The sequence below is a fragment of the Dermacentor andersoni genome, chromosome 1 (assembly GCF_023375885.2).
Source record: "Dermacentor andersoni chromosome 1, qqDerAnde1_hic_scaffold, whole genome shotgun sequence".
Taxonomy (NCBI): domain Eukaryota; kingdom Metazoa; phylum Arthropoda; class Arachnida; order Ixodida; family Ixodidae; genus Dermacentor; species Dermacentor andersoni.
The window spans coordinates 215,504,097-215,523,439 of NC_092814.1; the positions used below are offsets into that span (position 1 = coordinate 215,504,097).

The 19,343-nt window shown below is 46.7% G+C and overlaps 1 protein-coding gene and 1 pseudogene across 1 annotated transcript in view; one reads left to right on the forward strand and one right to left on the reverse strand.

Annotated features, from left to right (window-relative positions):
* Window positions 1-19,343, forward strand: part of LOC126547907 (neuromedin-K receptor-like) — a 239,472-nt gene that overhangs the window by 123,217 nt on the left and 96,912 nt on the right. The gene's annotated exons all lie outside the window — the stretch shown is intronic.
* Window positions 7,674-14,568, reverse strand: LOC140215473 (uncharacterized; annotated as a pseudogene).

Genomic DNA, 19,343 nt, shown 5'->3' on the forward strand with positions numbered 1-19,343 from the left:
ACACCACCATAACAAGCGCAGCACAAGACACACGAATGGTACCACACACACGAGAAAGACACCACGTTTTCAGCGGCAGCAACGAAGCCTAACAGGCAAGCGAAATGACTGCGGAGAGAGCAAGCCGGGTGATGTCGCTGCCGCACGAGCTGCGCTCTTGACTCAGCCGGTTGGTCGTGACGTCAAAATTCTGGGAGCAGGCCTTGAGTATATAGAAGGTGTTCGTTAAGCATACGCGAAAGTATTGCGGTGAAGCACAACAAGCCTGGGAAGGGGCAATTGTCACGTGACACAGTATGTATTCCTAAATTATACACGCGTGCACCGCCATCTCCTGTCACAATAAGGGCACCGATATGCCTAATAAGTGTACTGGCAGGTCTTCAGAGCTTTTTCGGATGTGCCTGTGGCAATTTGAGTCTTTAAGGGCAGTAAAAGACATGCATTCATTTTTTCGAACTGCCCGACTTTTCGGACGTTTGCGCGGCCCCTAGGGAGTCCGAAAAATTGAACGTTGACTGTGCAACTGACTAATAGGATGATTCAAATGGTCCATGGGGCGAACGCGCCGCAGAAGGAGGACGAGAACAGAAAAACGTGCGCAGCTTGCACTAGTGGTGCAAGGCCGGAGTCAACAACGCAGTTTGTGATCACCTAGCTTTTACGTGGCTAGCTTAAGTTGTTTGTAGGTTTTGCGAGGTTAGGCTATGTTATGATAAGTTGTTGATAGGCTTGACTAAGCCGTTTCTAAGTTTTGAGAGGTGATGGTAGGCTTGCCTAAGTTCATGGTAGACAAGTTCACGTCTAACCAAAGTCGGTCAGAGACGCGACCGCTGTGCCCAAATTCTATGCCCACAAATTCGCGCTGGAATCGGCCGCTCGCACCCCCCGTGTTTCGGCGGGCATGACGCTGGAAGTTTTCGAGCAGTCGCAGGCCGGGATCGCTTTCTCGGTGACGTCAAGCGTTCAGGCACCGACTCTCACGTTCCTTGGGCTGAAACTCGGAATCCTCCACTCGGCGTCGCCTCTTCTCAACTGCAGCTTCGGCGCGGTGTTCTGGCTCAGCTCGGCAGCGACGCATCGCTTCTCACTTGGCAGTACGGTACTCGTCCTGGTAAGCCACTTCTTCAGGCGTCCGGACTTTCTTCGGTCTTTCCATGGCGGCAGCACGTACGCACGCAGTAGAGGAGGCGATAGGTGTGTCGCCGCGCCGGCTGTTCCCAGCTTTTACTCGCCTGTGACGTCATGACTCTGCCCTACGCGCTTGTGGTACGAGGAGGTTACGTGGCTCAGTGCTCTCACAGGTGGTTGATAGGCAACGCGGGGTGGTTCACAGCTGGGCCGAGTTTTCTAGTAACGCTCCACGGTGGAACTAAAATCTTAAACAGCTCCGCGGTTAAAACGACCTACGCACTGAGAAATGAACGGGAAAGAAAGTGTGCCGCTGCTTCTTTGAAGGAGCTTAAGCTCAGAAAGCAAAGTGTTGGCTGACGCCGAGATGTAGCTGTCCCTCATCAAAACCAAAATAATCTCTTTAAAGCAGTGAAACGCAACAGTGAGGCGTTGTGGGTGGGCTGAGAGTATCCCAGGACAGTTGAGGCTGACTTACCAAATGCTGTCAGGATTGGGGGCTCAATCCGGCTCAATCCCATCGCTCGTGATCCGTTGTCAAGATTGTAGTCGGGCATGAATTAGAAAGTAGCTGGCCCATGCCGTCGTCCAACTTATCCACGCTGAGGACGTTGATGAAAGGATGTACTGCTTCTCATCGAGAACGAGGAATATGGGTTTATTTACAGTATTTACATGCAGTTCATCAGTCTAGCATGACTGCGAGAGAAAGTACGTCAGTCTAACACGACTGCTTGAGAGAGTGTCTAAGTCTAACATGACTGCTTAAGAAAGTGTATCGAGCATCCGCACAACAGCCGTTTATAAACACTCGGTCCTCCCCCGATTCCAAGATGGCGGAAACGTTCGTCCAGTCATCGTAAACACGCCGCCTCTCCGCGGGATGGTTTACACACACACACACACACACACACACACACACACACACACACACACACACACACACACACACACACACACACACACACACACACACACACACACACACACACACACACACACACACACACACACACACACACACACACACACACACACACACACACACACACACACACACACGCACACACACACGCACACACACACACACACACACACACGCACACACACACACACACACACACACACACACACACACACACACAGGTTTACGGTCCGAAACCGACATCACACGGTTTTCGTAGAACTCGGAGCGGACCCCCGCAGTGCCCCCGGGTAGCCATTGCCTTGAGACTTGGTCGGCGCGTTGGAAGAGTTCTCCGACGACTTTCCCGCGGCAACTCCCCCACTCATAGCAGATCAGGTACGCGTTGGTGGACTCGGTAACAATAGTTGGCCCGCCGAACTCATTCAGTCACAACGGCGACGAGGCTAGAGCGTAACGGTGGCGGTTTCAGCACAAAGCCTGCTTCGTCAAACGCATCCTAGCTGAAGCGACGGAGAGTGGAGGACGCGCGTATTGTTCCCGACACAAAGTAGACTTAGTCACGCCGTGGCTCGAGGTTGGCGGCGGCGTTCCAGGAAAGTTGCGGCCACTGTCGCAACTGGCCGGCAAAACTTGCACTGCAGCTGGCCGTTCTTAACAATGCGGAGAGAGAATCTCACTTGTGAGAAAGTTCGGGCCTCGTACCAATGAGCGTGCTATCAGTTGATAGAAATAGACCATATTCGAAAATATTTGCTTCTGTATGCATCTACTTTTTATTCGTATTTGAGAATGTTCGACTCTGTCTGTATTGTTTTCTACAATTTTTTTCGAATATATTTTACTCACTGTGCATTTTACTAACTCAGCCATTCTGTTTTCTTTTTGAGTAAAATAAACACTATTCCTTACTATTCAAACTGGATTAAGCTATTTTTTTATTTTTGTAACGTGCTTACTAGAGCGCGACAGCACTGGGTGACATGGTGTCAACCCGTCTTGACATAAAACGAAGTTCTGTGTCACTCAGGGAATTTTGCAAATATACTGAGGGAAAACCTCGAATACTCAGGGAATTTGGAAATGTCAGCTTGGTAGACACCCTGATTAAGATTTTTCGTGTTCAGAGAAGAGATGATTCCTGAGTCTTAGTAACAGGGCAATGCCCGAACTTGAAGACGGCTGCTTTTATCTTGTTTATTATCGTGTTTGCCTGTGTACTACATTGCTGGTCGGCGAAGGTATGCACTACAGCCCCCCCCCCCCCCCCAAAAAAAAAAAAAAAAATGGCCCACGAATATACTATGTATGAAGTTAGAAGCGTGCTTGGAGGCGCTGCGTGAAAGGGCGTAGTATTCAACTTGCTATCAGAAGTAACAAAGACAACAGAAAATGCACTCTTTGAACAAAATATTCAGATGAACAAACGCTAGTAGTGTACCCCATCGAAATCGCGCTGTAATCAATTGCAATAAATTTCATTTGCAAGATTTACAATCAATGCAAAGTTCACTTGTACGTGTAATTTGCGTGTGTGTGTGTCTGTGTATGTGCCTGTGTGTGTGCGCGTGCGTGCGTGCGTGCGCGCGTGTGTGTTTGTATTAAGCGCACGCATGTACTTAACAGCTGAGATGAGCCATAGGATCAGTCAAGGCTTTTCCGGTGGCCCCATAATATAGTGCCTTTGAACTGGAATCGCTAGCAACCTTCTTTCTCGTCTCAGCTACAGCTCAATCGAATAGCCGTTTAAATCCGTATGGAATAGTCCCTTTCGGTGGATGCAGTCGTTGATACACCACTCAATCAATGCTTATCGGACCATGGTGGCCGTAGGAATGAATGTGTACGTTGGTACATTCAGCGCTTCACATCTGATATACTTCATGCACACGCGAAAAGGAAGTTTCGCAGCATCCTCGAAGTATTTGGACTGAGTAGCGCCAAATGAATACATTTTTCGTGCAACGTAATTTTCCTTTACATATATTGCATATTAGTTCATTTAATTCTAGATTGGCATTAGGGAACACTTTCTTGACGCTTACTAAACTTGTCTCAAGTGCATGACGCATTCATTGTGAAAATGCAGCGCGCACAGCAAACGAGACACACAACGCTGTGTGTGTCTGGTTTATTGTGCGTGCTGCGGTTTCATAATGAATAGCTACCAACTCGCTCTACATTCAGTACTTTTGCATGATGCATGTTCGCTTAGGCCACAAACGTTTTTTATGGTTGACACTATACCTTGTCAGGCTTTTTTTTTTTATGGCTTGAAACCATCTGCCCATCACGTCCTTCGTTCGTAAAGAAGATGTTTCAACTACTGTATATTACATTCATTGTGTGGTTCTACGGAACGAGATATTGCGGTTTATGCGGTCGGAGGCGCACATTTGTCGGCCCCGCCGAACCATTAAGGAGACACCTAACGTTATGGCTTGCGCCGCAGCTGCAAAAAAGCTTAACAAAAAAGAATGCATATCCAACGAACATGTTGGGATCCATCTGAGAAACGAGGCTTTCGTGAAGCGGTTCTTTAAATGGTATAAAAATCTCCGGCGCCGCGTTTTGCATCTTGGCGATTACGTGCCTTGCCGGCAAGACTGCGGTACGTGGCGAGCCCACGCGGCCCACCCGAGCGCGGGTTACATGGTCTCCGTAATGTAATCTCGCTATGACACCGCCTCCTGCAGGGTGGGTCCACTTTACTGCTGAAGTATCTCCACAATCGGTGCACTCTACCAGGCGAAAAATTTACTGAGCAGACGCGCCAAATTAGCCTCGGGAAAGAAGTTGGGCATCCGCGTTGCACTGCGTAAATGAATGGGTACGGCAGTTAAAAAATTCAATCGCTAAAAAAAAATTAAAAAATAAATAAAATAAGAATGTAACGCTCGGGTAATAATTAGGGCGGGGCAATATTAAAAAAAAAGAGACACATCTGGGAACATCTCCGACAAATTCTACTGCTGTGGTACTAACGCCTCGAGGTTCCTGAGCAGTTTCGTTATTTCAATGAGGTCCCACTGAAATAATCCAACTGCTGAGGAACCTAGAGCATCACTACTACAATGGTCCCATGAAATACCAGGGCCCGCATTCGCAAGAAGCCTTTACGCGAGAATTGTTCGCAACAGCAAATTCCAGCCAATCTATGATGCAGGACATATTATTAGCAAGGCTGCCAGCCAATGGCAAAGAGCATTTACGAACGAAGAGCTTTGTGAATTCGGCCCCAGTTTTATCTCCCCTTGAGGGACTCGGAAACAAAATTCGCACTTTCGATTAACTTTTCGAGAGAGGTCGAAACATCGTTTCATCAACTGCGGATAGCCTCTCTCCGCCGTGGCTGGTGAAAGCTCGGGAAGTCTTCTCCAGCCGCTGCCTACATAAAGTTAGGTGTGACGAACCATGACGATTCATGCACATGTGAGATGAGGACATCTCTCATGCGCTGTTACCTGGCCCACTTTATGCCCTTCAGAGGCAAGGATTGTGCGTCAAGCTTAGAGAGCTGTGGCATCGTATGCTTTCTTTATGGAAACTTTTTAGACTACGGCGTTCTGGAGACATTGCAAAGAGGACATTATGTGTTGCACGGAATGTTGATATGCGTGTCACCTAGATTCAACGTATACTGACAGCGTCCATGCGTATTAGCTCATTAAATTTGCTTTCTTTATTGTTTCAATCGGGGCTTCAGTGTATTTTGCGTCGCTTCAGAATACGTATATTTTTTAGATGTTAATCGGTAAGTCTATTTGATTTCCTTTTTCCGAATAACTTTACCCACTCCTAGCGGCATTAACCATTCAGAAATAAAATGGAGAAGAAGAAATAAAGCTTTTCCAATCTCCCAACCTCCCGCCCCCAATTAACACTACGACTTTTATAATTTGGCAATGCAGTGTACACTGCAATATCTGATCTTTTTTAATTGAGAAAACGATAGACAAAGGAGTTGTCACCGTTTGCGGCGAGGGCAACCTCTTTTTATTGGTTAATAATAGCTAATAATATACCTTAAAAATGAAGAAAAATAAACATTTTTGCGTTAGGTAATACCTAAATAAAACAGAACATCTAACGCACTCTGTCTCGAAAAGTTCTCATCAATACATAGTCCGCAGGTGATTGGTGTACACATGTTTCAGATGCGCGAATGAGACAAAATTACACACGATGCAGAAGCTTTTAACGTTGCCTTTAAATAGAGCACAGACTGTTCCACTACTGCAGAAATTGCGGAAGAGATGCAGCATTCATAAGCTGCCACGCACATGTTAATAGGGACGTCCGAGCGGTGGCTTTTAATTTTAACACCTCAGAATTACTTAAAAATAGGCCCAGTTAAGTTGGTGCCTGATTCGTTCAACACCACTCATGCCCTGTCCATTTCCTTGGCCTATTTTGCCCGCGTTACGTCGCGCTGCCCTGGCGTAGCTATGAAACTTTACAGCGTTGAGCACTTGCTTGAGGACTTATGGAACTTGAAGCGGCCGCACTGAGTCTGGGCGGCAGCACTATGCCTAAGTCATCGTCCATAATTTAGTTTGGCACAGGAGAGTCGACAAAGAGTGGAAAGAAAACTTGAAAGCGAGACCGTCTGATCAGTGAAAGGTTCCACCCTCAGCGGACGTCTCGACAGAAGCCGCAAGCGACGAAATGCTTTGCACTGCGGTCAATTAGGAGAAGCGCCGAGGAGTGGGAGGCAGGTGACGTATACGTAGGAAGAGAATGGCCTGAGGCGCTCCGGCATGCAGGCGCCACATTAGTACCATCGCCTGTTTCCTTTACGGCACTCACACGAGTGGAGAAACGGAAGGTATAACTCTTTAAGCGGCACCAGAAAGAGCCTTCCTGTAGCTTATTAATTTGCAAGACACGGCGCAGAACATTCGAGTGCCTACGAGCTCCTCTGTGCGCGCTCAATATAGCGACGTTTGCATTCTGTTGAGAGTGTCACACCCACAGGTGGTGCGCGCGGCGAGGTTGTTTGACGCCCTTTTCAGGGCGCGAATTGATGGATGGATGTTATGAGCGTCCCCTTTGGAACGGGGCGGTGGGTTGTGCCACCAAGCTCTTGCTATTATACTGCCTAATGTCCTACCTAGGTTAAAGAAGAAAAAAAAAAAGAGAAGAAAAAAACGCACGATGAATTCCCATAACCAAATTTTCTGACCCCCTATTGTGAACTCTGTTTTTGTATGTCTCCGTTTTTGTCGTTTCCCTACTTCCACTAATCTTTCAATCGCCTTTTACTAATCTCTATAGCGGACATGCTTACTTTTACCCTGCTATTGCTGAACCCAAGGGCTTCAAGGAGGCCAGTGGTGCCTAAATCGACCGCTGGGCAGATATCTTCGCATTCTAATAAAACATGCTCCATCGTTTCCCTAGCTTTACCGCAGCAAGTACATGTTTCTTCTCCCTTCTTATATCTATCTCGCTTTATAGGCGCGTGTTATAAGGCATCCCGATCTCGCTTCGAAAAGTAATGAGCTTCCCTTTGAGTTATCATAAATTGTTTCTTTCCTGAGTTCGTTTTTTCCTCTTAAGTAGTTACTCATGGCATATTTCTTTTCCATTGCCGCCACCCATGAGATTATTTCAGCCTCTCTGACTTTCCGCTTGACGTTATTTGTTGCTGTGTTGCCCACCCTACAGGCCGCATACTTGCTGGTAAGCTTCCTAGTTCATTTCCTCCACTATGAATCAATGTTTTTCCTGTACAGATACCTCAACACTCTCCCAGCCCATGGACTTTCCTTCATATTCCTCAGTGGTTCTTCATCCTCAATTTTACTGCGAGCTTCCCTCACTTCAAAACTAGTCCAGACCATTTCGCCCTGCACAGCTTCATTTGTACTCTTCCCCTGAGCGCCCATGTGAGGCGTCCCACTGACCTTTCGTTCCCATTGAGGTTTGATTGTACCCCTGATTTGAAGCAAACAACCGCATTTCCAAAAGTAAGTCCTGGAACCATTACACCTTTGCACCATGGCACCTTTGCACCTTTGCAGCACCTTTGCGTCGCGCATGCAGGGTGCATGCGCGGATGGATGGATGGATGGATGTTATGAGCGTCCCCTTTGTAACGGGGCGGTGGGTTGCGCCACCAAGCTCTTGCTATTATACTGCCTAATGTCCTATTTAGGTTAAACAACGAAAAAAAGAAAAAAAGAACACTATGAACTACCACACCCAACTACCACACCCACGCATGCGCGACGGCGCATGCGCCCTGCCCCCTGGCGGATGAGTCGCGAAACGTTTTGGAAGGGACGCGTGCACGGCCGCGCAGCCAGATATCTTGAGAAAGTGCTCCCCCCCCCCCCCCCCAAACAAAAAAAAAAAAAAAAGAAAGAGGCGAACGGACGCTCACTGCAGCGAACACTTGTGCCATGTACCACGTTGGTACTCCATTGGTCTATAGCTCTACGTCGTTGCGGTGCCGAAAACGTGCGTAGCGTAATACTGCAGCTCCACTGCAGTACTGCAGTACCACGTAGTTGCCGCCTTGCATTGACGGCTATCAAATTTATCCATAAACCCCTGCGTTAGACTTGGGCGACACCTCAAGAAGATCACGTTGCTGACGGTCTTCTTGCAGCGTCGGGCCCCTCTTGCTGGTGGTGGCATCGCGTGCCTGACTTTACGTACTCGTTTAGGGTGCAGTAACACTGCGTTGATAAGACACCGACAAGAGGCGGACGCCAATGATTCGCCGTCTATTCAGCACTGCGTTGCTGAGAGCATTTCATCATAATACGCCGACAACGAAGCAACCGACGGGCGCGAGGTCTCGTAGCGCGACGTGCTTTCTTGTCGATGGCACCGACAAAATCAGCGTGCCGACCATGATCGCTCTACCGAACACTACGCGATCTAGGGGCAGCGCCAAGATTTTTTGACTGGGGGGCACCCACGACATGTGAGTTCCTTCGGGATGGCAGGATGGCGGGGAACTTATGCGTTGTGATCTGACTATGTCTAACTGGGCTAAAGGCCTTTTAAACACACCAGTGTGAATAAGCTATTCCAGCATCACAGTAAAATACAAAGTAATATGTAGCATTTTTACACAGCAGTGCTTCTGCTAAGAAAATGAAAGTTTATATAATACATGGTAAAGCACTTACATAAAGAACAGCATTAAATTAATACAAGAACAGATACCCAGCAGCAACAATATAAAATCAGTTATGTAGATCGCAATATAGCTTGAAAAGAGTGTATTTCACTCTTTTCACTCAACTAACACCTCTAAGCAATGTGCACATCAATTCCAACTTTGGTAAAGCCGCGCTAAATTTAAAAAAAAAAAAAATTGTGCACCCTAGTGTCGACGCCTGGTGATTCTAAACGTTGGAAATGGGAACAAGAATAACAAAACAAATAGAAGGGAAGAGAGAACTGCAATAAAAGAGCACGCAACAGGCACTTCAGTCAGTGTGATATTTGGCCAAACAGTACAGCATGTTTCACAAACGCAAATAACAGCTCTCCGACTATACAATCTTCACTGCATAAGCTACGCCATCGACGTGGTCTCGGAGATACCCTATATGGAGTCTCTTTGAAAGCGATGACAGGGACAGAGGAAGGTTTCATCGCAATCACAGATGCCAACGCCTGCACTGTGACAGTAGACGACAAAACACAGCCGGGATTGATTCGATGGTCAAGGCGATGTTCTGATACCGGTATAGGTATCCGCCCTACGCCCGTGCCGCACAATTTCCCCGCAAAAGCGCCGCAGAAATACCATGGGCTATCATTATACCGGCATACTAGTGCAGACGCACACGTCGATTACTGTGCGCAGCATCAAACATGTCGACAGCACGCTGAAGATCTATTTTATAGGCAAGAGATCGCTCGACCGCAAGCACAGCTAGGTCTCTCAGATGGTTATTCGTCATCTTGTTGCGAAGTTAAGTCTTCACTCTTCGAAGGCAAGAAAACGTGCGCTCGCAAAATGATGACGATGCCGGTATCGTCATGGCGATAACACCTAGCTTCTGCAGTTTGTGGAAGGCTAGTTTGTATTCTCCCAAGACAGTCACCAATTGCAGCAGTGTCTCTGTCTTGCACTTCCTCTCGGCTTCGATGCGCTGAAGAAGTTTCGTTACCAGCTTGCTCTCAACTTCAACGCTTTTGAAGTCGCATGCATAGTGCTCGCCGAAGGGCTCGGGCAAGGAGATGTCCATAAAATTCTCACTCCGGGGTGGAAGGCCCTGAATCAGCAGAGTACATCATTGCTCTCCGTCAACCTCCTGGTTAGCTCCGCAATCAGTTGGTTCAAGACGGGTAAAAAAACTTTGACTCTGAATGTTTCTTTTGAATCTGAAAACTCTTCTTGAACGAACCATCCTTTGCTTAATACATACTGTTTTAAATGGAGCGGAAGCCGCGTCACTATCTGCTTTTCTCTTTGGGACACCGCGTTCTGCTCAGAAATACTGCAGGTTTGCGCCCAGGCAGCGTCAAATGCGTTCTGCGAATGTCTCATTTCGGAGAACTCGTCAATGACTGTGCGGGCCATTAGGCATGCCTGACTAATATTGCAGTCTCTACATTGCAATAGGTCCGAGAGGACCCTAAGGCTGCTGAGTACCTTCGTAAATAGGCTTAAATGGAAGAGAAACGAGAAGTTCATTTGCTCAAGCAGACCCCTAGCTTCCGTTGTCCGCCTGCTGTTTGTAGCGAAGACTTCGGCGAGACATACAAGGATAGTAGGAAAGCTTTTCTTTCCCGCTGTGGAAGCCGCTTTCTGGCAGGCCCATCGTGTATCGCTGAGACGCTACAGCTATATCACTGGCAAAGACAACCTTTTCTGCACATCTACGTAAAGAAATTGAATTGCAGATCCACTCAGGAAAGCATAGAGGCATTCTAAAAGAGAGTAAAAATTCCTCACAGGTTTTATCACTTTGCAGACATCTACGATGACTAGATTGAGGCGGTGGTTCGTGCAGTGGACGTACACTGACTGCGGCACTGTCGATATGCACCGACGAAGACAGGCAATCGTCGTCAGGAGTGATGGTGTAGACAGTCTCTTCAAGCGGTTGAAGCAGAAAGCTCGGTGTGGACGCATTGTTGCATGGCCTGCTTGCTTGCATTCGAAAAAAAATCGGCAATGGACCTTTTTTGCGGCATAATGAGGCAACCCAAAAGTCCTGTGGTGTCGTCCAGACGTTGGAACCTCTTCCGGTCGCGAGACGAGCTGACGTTTCTTCCCGAGACACGAGCACTGCTTGCGAGCGAGCAAACGAACTGGCTGAAGTTGTTCGTGCCACCGCTACAGTGAACGAGAAGACTAGAAGGGGTCAGTGCAATGAGCGGAACGGCTGCCCCGCAGCGGGAATGGTGCGCCCAGAAGCAACTGTAGCTGCGGCGCTGTAGTCGCGCACTATATATTGAAGCACCTGTTACATCTCAATACGGCGAAGAGCATTTCTTAGACGTTTACCAGAGGCAACCCACCCCATTCATCACCCGCCTATCCAGAAGTCAACGCAGCTTTGACGCCGACCGTTGACGGGCCAAGAAAAGACCCTCTTCCCTGAAGATGACAAGCTGAACTAATGGATGAAAGGAGCCCAAGTCGACGGCTACCGAAGAACAGCACCGACCTTGGATTCTCAGGTTGCTATACGGTCACATATTTCATACCATCGGAGGCGGAGTTCGGCGGAACGGCATGAAATCCTGGGCGGGATACTGCGACCGATTCGACGTTTGTGATTGGCCGCGATACAGCCATCAGATTCCCTAGTCTAGTCGCCTAAGGAATACGAAGGGATAAAAAGCCGATAACTTTCGCTCAGAGAGGCTGATGTGAATTCAGACGTTTAATACGCTCCTACATGGTGTGGGCTTCCGTACCTGCAGACCGTGCACGTAATGAACCCTTTTAACACCAGAACCATCTTGAAATACAGCGCAACGGGACGGCACAACAGAAAGGAAAACGAACACAGTCGGCTGCGCTCGTCTTCCTTTCTGTTGTGCCGTGCCGTTGAGCTGTATTTCAAGATGGTTCTCATGTCAAAATACCAACTAGTCTAGCATTCAACTCTTTTAAACACTTTTAAAGCCAAGCTTTCTTTTCCTCTCCCTTCGACTTGCCCACTGCTGCCGCCGCCGCCGCCGCCGCCGCCGCTGCTGCTGCTGCTGCTGCTGCTGCTGTCTGGCACACAGCGTCGGGGGGTGGTCGAAAGCATGTGTATACATGACAGGAGCACGGCAGAGAATTCAACGCGAGAAACCCGCTTCGACCTTTGCACCGCGTCCTCTGGAGCTCCTTGGGCGTGGCAACATTAGCCTCTTGACAGAAACTGCAGCGCTTACCTTCCTTACTAACGTGCAAGTCCTGAGGGTAGATAGATTAGATAGAATGGTAGAGAGGAGGGGGAGAGGAATCAGAAATAGGGTAGAACAGACGCAGTCGCTAAACGAGTGAATAACAGCCTTGGCACTCTTCGCTCGCAGTTCCCATTCAACGGGAAGGAAGGCGGGATAGGGAACAAAGTTTTCAAAAGATGAAGCGCCAACAGTGACTGCACACTAAGAAGGAACAAAGACAGGACAAGGCGCTCCTGCCTTTGTTCCTTCTTAGTGTGCAGTCACTGTAGGCGCTTCATCTTTTGAAAGCTATGCACCAGCTAGCCCCACAACGTGTTTTACTTTGATAGGGTAAAGGTTACCTGAGAAGGCAACGAAACGCTACTACGGGATAAATTTAAGTTAAAGGAACGGTGCGGTACGTTTCTGCTATTTCTGAAAAATAAACACCATGAAAATATGTCAAGCGGACAACTTACGCGAGGCATACAGAAAAAGAGCCGCATTAATTGAAGAACACCGCAGTGTCAAGGCAACACCACGGAAGCGTCGGCACGTCAAATGAAAACTTCAGTGCCCGCCTGCGGTAGCTTGGCGGCTATGTTAGATCTCGAGGTCGTGGATTTGATCCTGACCGCGGCAGTCGCATTTCGACCGGGGCGGAATAAAAAACGCCATAATTAAATTAAAGTGTAATACTTCTGCCCCGATGCGATGTGCCATGTGAGGCAATGACAATACTCAACCCTCTCAGAGGTTATAAAATATGACGCACAACAATGCCTCGAGCAAATAACTCTCCCTGTGTGTTCTGTGTACTACGCAGATAAACAGCAGGGGTGCACGCAAGGTAACGTTTAGCGTCAACTCAGCACTCTCGTGTTGGACTGAACGTTAAAGACGTGAAACATTCGCCGTCAACATCACCGTTAATTATCGTCAATCAAAGCAAACAGCACAGAAAGCTTCGTTTCTATCGATTCCCACAGTGCGTGGGATCTGCCTAATTTTTCCGCCATTCCTACTACCAGACGTACTCGTCGATGTGCTTGGTGGATTCCTGGCCCAAACGCCACTTCGAGGCGCAACACTCCCGAGTGCGTCGGCATTCGGCGTGTCTTTACCGACAGGCAATTAGGTTCGCGGAGCGGATGGCTGAGTGGTGGCGTCCTGCAAGGGCGGGTGGCTCACCGGGTCTTTCTGAAAGTAGGCAGCATTGCCCCGACAGTTTTCTGTGAGAAAAGCTGCGGCTTAGAAGGGTCATGGCCTCTGAACTCGTTTGACCTCATTTGCGATTTTGTGGCCGAGGCTATTTCATTCGAGGCAAGAGCTTGCCGGTTCACGCAAGCAGACCGAACAGCGAAGAAGTGTAGCCCATTTTTAAATCTATTTAGAACCGTTGGAACCATTTTTATCTTATTGCGGCAGTTCGTGCTGTATTTCAAGCGCCTATTCTACTACAAGCGCGAGGGTTTTTGCTTGTGATCAGAAATTTTCTATAATAAATTGTTATGCTTAAACAAGGCCGTCCTTTATAAGCGGCGCTGCTCTCATACATCTGCCTCCAGATTGTAAGATATCAAAATTGACATTTTGTTTCACACCGCCTACCTTGGGTCAGCTTTTTGGGGCTCTTGTGATGGTGGGGCAAAGGGGGGGGGGGGGGGGCGTAATTTCTTGTGTGGTAGAGGCGGCCACCCCCAGTGTCGCCACCCCCTCGCCCCCCACCCTGGCGCCGCCCCTGACGCGATCAGCCGTCGGACCGACAACGCAATAGCTGCAGTGCATTCACTTGTATATATAATTAATCGGACTGAAAATGAGTCAGAACACGCCTATGAAGTTGAAACGCACAAGCTTCAGTCCTCTGAAGCCGTGCACGTGAAGTTTGAGCCAATGGTTTTCCTATTTAGCGAAGGCTGTGTTAGGCCTGGCCCTGTCGAGGTCGTGCACCCTCTACCGATGGACCTGAACTTAAAAAATAAGAATTGAGGTTGAAGGAAACAGCTCTTATAGTTCAGTTGTGGCCCTATAGTGATTCGATATCAGCTACTCTTCACTTCGCACGGCACGTGTACAATAAGCGGCAAGCGGAGACGTTCCTCGGGAACGTCACCGCATCCGGGTTCCTCGTCGGGAACGATGACGTTCGTCATCGTTCCCGACCGCTGCTAGTTGCATTCGCTACGTGGATGGTGGGTCTGTACGTGTTGTTATATTGACACTTTTCTTAATTCCAGAGAAGCACTGTTTACCTCTGCGTCAAACGGGAAAGAAGAGACAGTGCATTCGATACAGCAGCATAAACTCGCTCAGTTACCAACGGTGTCAGCAATGACATCCGCGTTTTCGCGAGAGAAATACACGGCCTATAAGTGAGGGCTTATACCGAGCACAGTTTTCTCTAATAATACTTTATGGCACGGCCAAATTTTAAGTAGACTGAAGTTATAAACAAAAGTGAGAACCAGTAATAACAGCCATAATATATGTGTCTGAATCACACTTGCCGTTGTTTAAGTGACTTGGCCGCTCATATTGAGCTTATGTACGCTTATTGCTTATTGTCTCAGGGTGGAACAACGTGGCTCATATGCGCAGATATGTACGTTTTGCTACACTCTGACATCATTTCAAATCAGCGATGGGCCCTTTCTACAATATTCGAAGCGAACAGCGATCTGGGGCTGTAGTAAATGTAAACAAATGCACCGCTTTGGAAAACCCAACGTGGAATGCTGCGCTCGAAAGCTTCTTGAATATGCGAAATGTGTAAAAGAATGAATGTATACGAAATGAATGCGTAAAAGAAATACAAAAAGCGACGTGCAAGCGCACACATAAGCGACAACAAAATCCAAGGCAGCCGCGTTAGTAGACGGAACTCAGAATGCCTTTATCGGCCTCACTGTTAGCACAACACAGCGCACTCAGGCCTGCACACACAGTAGTCGATGAGGGAACGACATGCTGCCCTGGAGAAACCATTCGTAATTATTCACAATCCGCGAAACGCACCACCGACGAGCACTCAACATGGGCGCAGGTACACAAATCAACCGGCGAAATCCCCGGCAGCCTTCCAAAATGTTTCCAGCGGCGTGCGTCAAAGGGCAGCACAGGAACATGCAAAAGACGGATTGTGCTTTTGAGGTAAGTGCATGTAGACGCAGTGGTGTGTACATGTAGCATTGGTATATTACACGTAGCATGTCTAGAAACTCCGTAAAAAATCTGATATTTCGCATTGTCACATTTATTACATTTCACATGTGATAAAGGCCACATTTGCGACAGTTCTTTTGATAAGTGACATTTTTCAATGTCACTTATCACATTTCTAATAATTTAGTAAGCTAATTTTATTTATAGTGAAAGAAATTTGATTCTGTAAAGCAATAGGAATATTTTGCATTGTTATTCCCTAATTGTTCCTAATCGCCCAAACTTTTATGCTTTTCTACAGGCACTGCATCTTGTGAAACATTGGTGCAGTGTTGGTAAGGACGTCTCGAATGCGCGCCTTAAGTTAGTGCGTATTCGCGGTGATTCGTGGTGCCGTACACGCACACCTTGATGTCGAGGGTAAAGGTTTTAAACTCAGAATCAATCAATCAATCAATCAATCAATCAATCAATCAATCAATCAATCAATCAATCAATCAATCAATCAATCAATCAATCAATCAATCACTCGCAATGAACACTGTCGTTCTCCCGCGCTGTTGTTAGAGCTGCTGAATTTCGGCAAATTTCATTCATTGGTCGTGAATGGAATACAACAAAAGACTGTGCGTGAAGACGTACAGAGTGCTGCTGGTCTTCGTGAAATATTGTGTTCTCTCAGGCCACTGCATCAGCTCTTTGCCCAGAAGTTGCCGTGGGTGAATAAACAAAGCATAATGTTGAATTAAATTGACCCGAATTACTTCCGTAGCCACTGAACTTTGTGATTTTCTGCTTCAGTGGAACTTGTGCACGTGGCCAGTTTAGCCAAATTGAAATATAAAGCCGTGTACTTGTTCCCGTTTTCGTTTTCAGACTAGTGGCATACCGAACAGGCCAAAACATTCCAGTCTTGGACGCACTGTGATTCGCTAAAGCAATTTAACGACTCTCCATAAATCTGCGTTAGGAATCTGCCGCTAATGGAAGTGGGCCGCGTGGCCACAGGACGACCATTCGTTTTCGTCCGCTGCCCTCGTTCCAGCCTTTTTTTTATTCACATGGTAAAAGACATGTTGGACTGCGGCGCACCCCGAAGAAAAAAGAAAAGAAAAGAAAGAAAGTGTTTTATTGCCTCTATCATGTTGAGAAATGAGGGTAGAAGAGAACCTGTAGAAAAAAAGAAGAGTGATAGAGAGAGAGAGAGAGAGAGAAAGGACGTAGAAAAAAGTTTTACCTGACGGTGCACACGAAGCTATCCGTGGCTCAGAGTTTCCGCTTCTAGGAGCTTTCGAAGAATATTAAAGGCTAGACGTGACTTTCTCAAAGCAGCATTACTTGTGCATGTATGCGTCGGAATTTTTCTGCCTGCGAAGTTCCAACGCAATTTGCAATTATTTTTTTATTCTCATATTTGCTGACATGAGAATGTATTTTACAGACAGCGCTGATAAAGCTAGTACTAGGTTTTGCTGACACAGTAATATTTAAAGGAAAATGTTTAGACAGATGTTACAGATAAAGACAACAATAAAGATGTTTAAAATATAAAAATAAAGATACTAAGGAATACAGGGAGGCGCCTATCTCAAAAGTTTAAATAAGTAAGGAAAGACTGGTGCAGAATAAATGAACTGGCGAACACACTGAACCATAGACCTCCCAACTGTTTCTTGCTCCTCTATTTTTAACCCTTTATGTAAGCGTTTACATTCCTTTGTGTAAAAAAAAAATTGCGCTAAATCTTTTGGAATCTGTCGGCGCATTTGAGACCATCAACACCACCATCATCTATTTTTCAGATTTTCTTGCCGGTCTGTTATAACACAGTAGAACCTCGGTAAACAGAAACGCCCGCTGAAATAGAACAGGCTATAAATTGGTTGGTTTTGTGTTTGGGCAATGCAAAAAAAAAAAAAAAAAAAAAACGACGTTAGTTAGTTGAAAACAACATTATGGCAACTCTTTGTAAACGGAACCACAAAAGCAGACTCTAAAGGACTTTTTCAAGAGGCAGGACCTGAAATATATATATATTTTTGCGAAACTTGTATTCTATGTAGTACAGTGGCAAACACGGAAGCCAGCAAAATTTTTATAGATATAGAAAGCTTCGCGACACCGCCAATTGTCTCATAGACGACCAAAAAGAAAAGGATAACCGAAATTTCAGATGCCTTTCAGCGCGCCATTAAATAATTCGTTTTCTATTACCAATAGGAACAGTAAGACCTAAAGGCTCAACCACTGGCATTCGTCGACCCGCTTCGGCACGCGCCGACAAGCGAACGCGTCGCTTCGCGTCGGTTGGAGGAAAAGGGCACGCAACCACGGGACACAAGCTCTGGCGCGCGCCGACGCTCGCTCCTCGGCTGCGACGCACTGTTGCTGGACTATTTTGTCTTAAACCATCCAAGTCGGACCTAAACCGCCTGCTGTAAACTAAGCTTGAAACAATAAGTTAGTGATCTGCATGCTGTTTTGGATATGAAAAACACGTTTGATAAATGAATGTACGCCTGCCGCAACAGTTTCTTTTTACCCCTGAAGTAACAACAGTGCACAAAATATCGATATCAGCGCTCTCGATCACGCGTCGTCTGTCTACCAGATAGCTTTGCGAACACCTGCACGACGATGCCACATCGTATCAAAAGCTGTTGTACGATTTCACTTTTGGTGGCTCATTGCACAGCCAGCTGTGTAAGAATTAGGCGTGCAAAGTATAATTTAAAAATCTGTGGTGGAAATATTGTCGCGTAGTAGTGACGGTGAAAAATGATACAAAGTAAAAAACTGGGAGTTACAAATTCAATTCTTTATTAGGCGAATTTGTGCCCAGCAAAAGCAACACCCCATCGCATCGCTAGCGGGGAGCAAAGTCGGCGATCGTCGAAAATCTCATCTGCGGGTCAAGCGCGTCGGCTTTCATATATCCGTCGTCGAAAGTTCCAGCGTATTCGCTGGTGCCCGCGCGCCTTCCGGAAACTACTACACAATTCGTGTCGCGTGTGCAATCAGATTAAACAAGTTTCGTCGACAACAGACAACCGACATAACTATTGATAACATTCGCGAAACTTCCGATAGGTGCAGGCGCGTCCTGCGCCGAGCGATAACGTTTAACATTTGTTAGCCGGTGAAATACGGTCACCGCATACAGATAAAAAGTATCCGTGTCAATATAATTATGCTTGTTGGCGCATGAAAGAAACGTGATAAAGTGGGCTTTGAGAAAATCAGCAAAAAGAATTGAAGCACCTAAAGCAATCGCAAAAAGATATCTAGAGTAGCTAAAATTTACGTAATTCGTAGCTTGCCTTCTCTCGATTCTTGATTCTATCAAATCTTGCCCTGAGCACCTAATTTATTATTCTAGGTTGTTTTGAAGCATCAACACCACATCGGGAGGCGTTCACATTGAATGTATTGCCAGAAAAATTTTCACTGTGTAAAGGTCATGTTCTATTGTAACTGGTTGCAACATGTCAAGTCTGTCTTTCTCGACATTAATAAAATGACATACTGTCAGCTAATACAAGCTTGAGAATTGGAGGGTTTTAATAGGTGTCTTTCCTTGCCCTTAGCCAAGTCGTACTATTGAAGCACTTATTTAAATGTATGGGGACAGCTGATTTGCATAAGTTAAGAAACATATATATAAACAGGTTATTTTCACAATTTATACACTTGAAGTCACCACAAAAAAAAATAACAGTTTATTGATTTAGCCTACTATGATGTTTTCATTGAGAAAGACATTCAA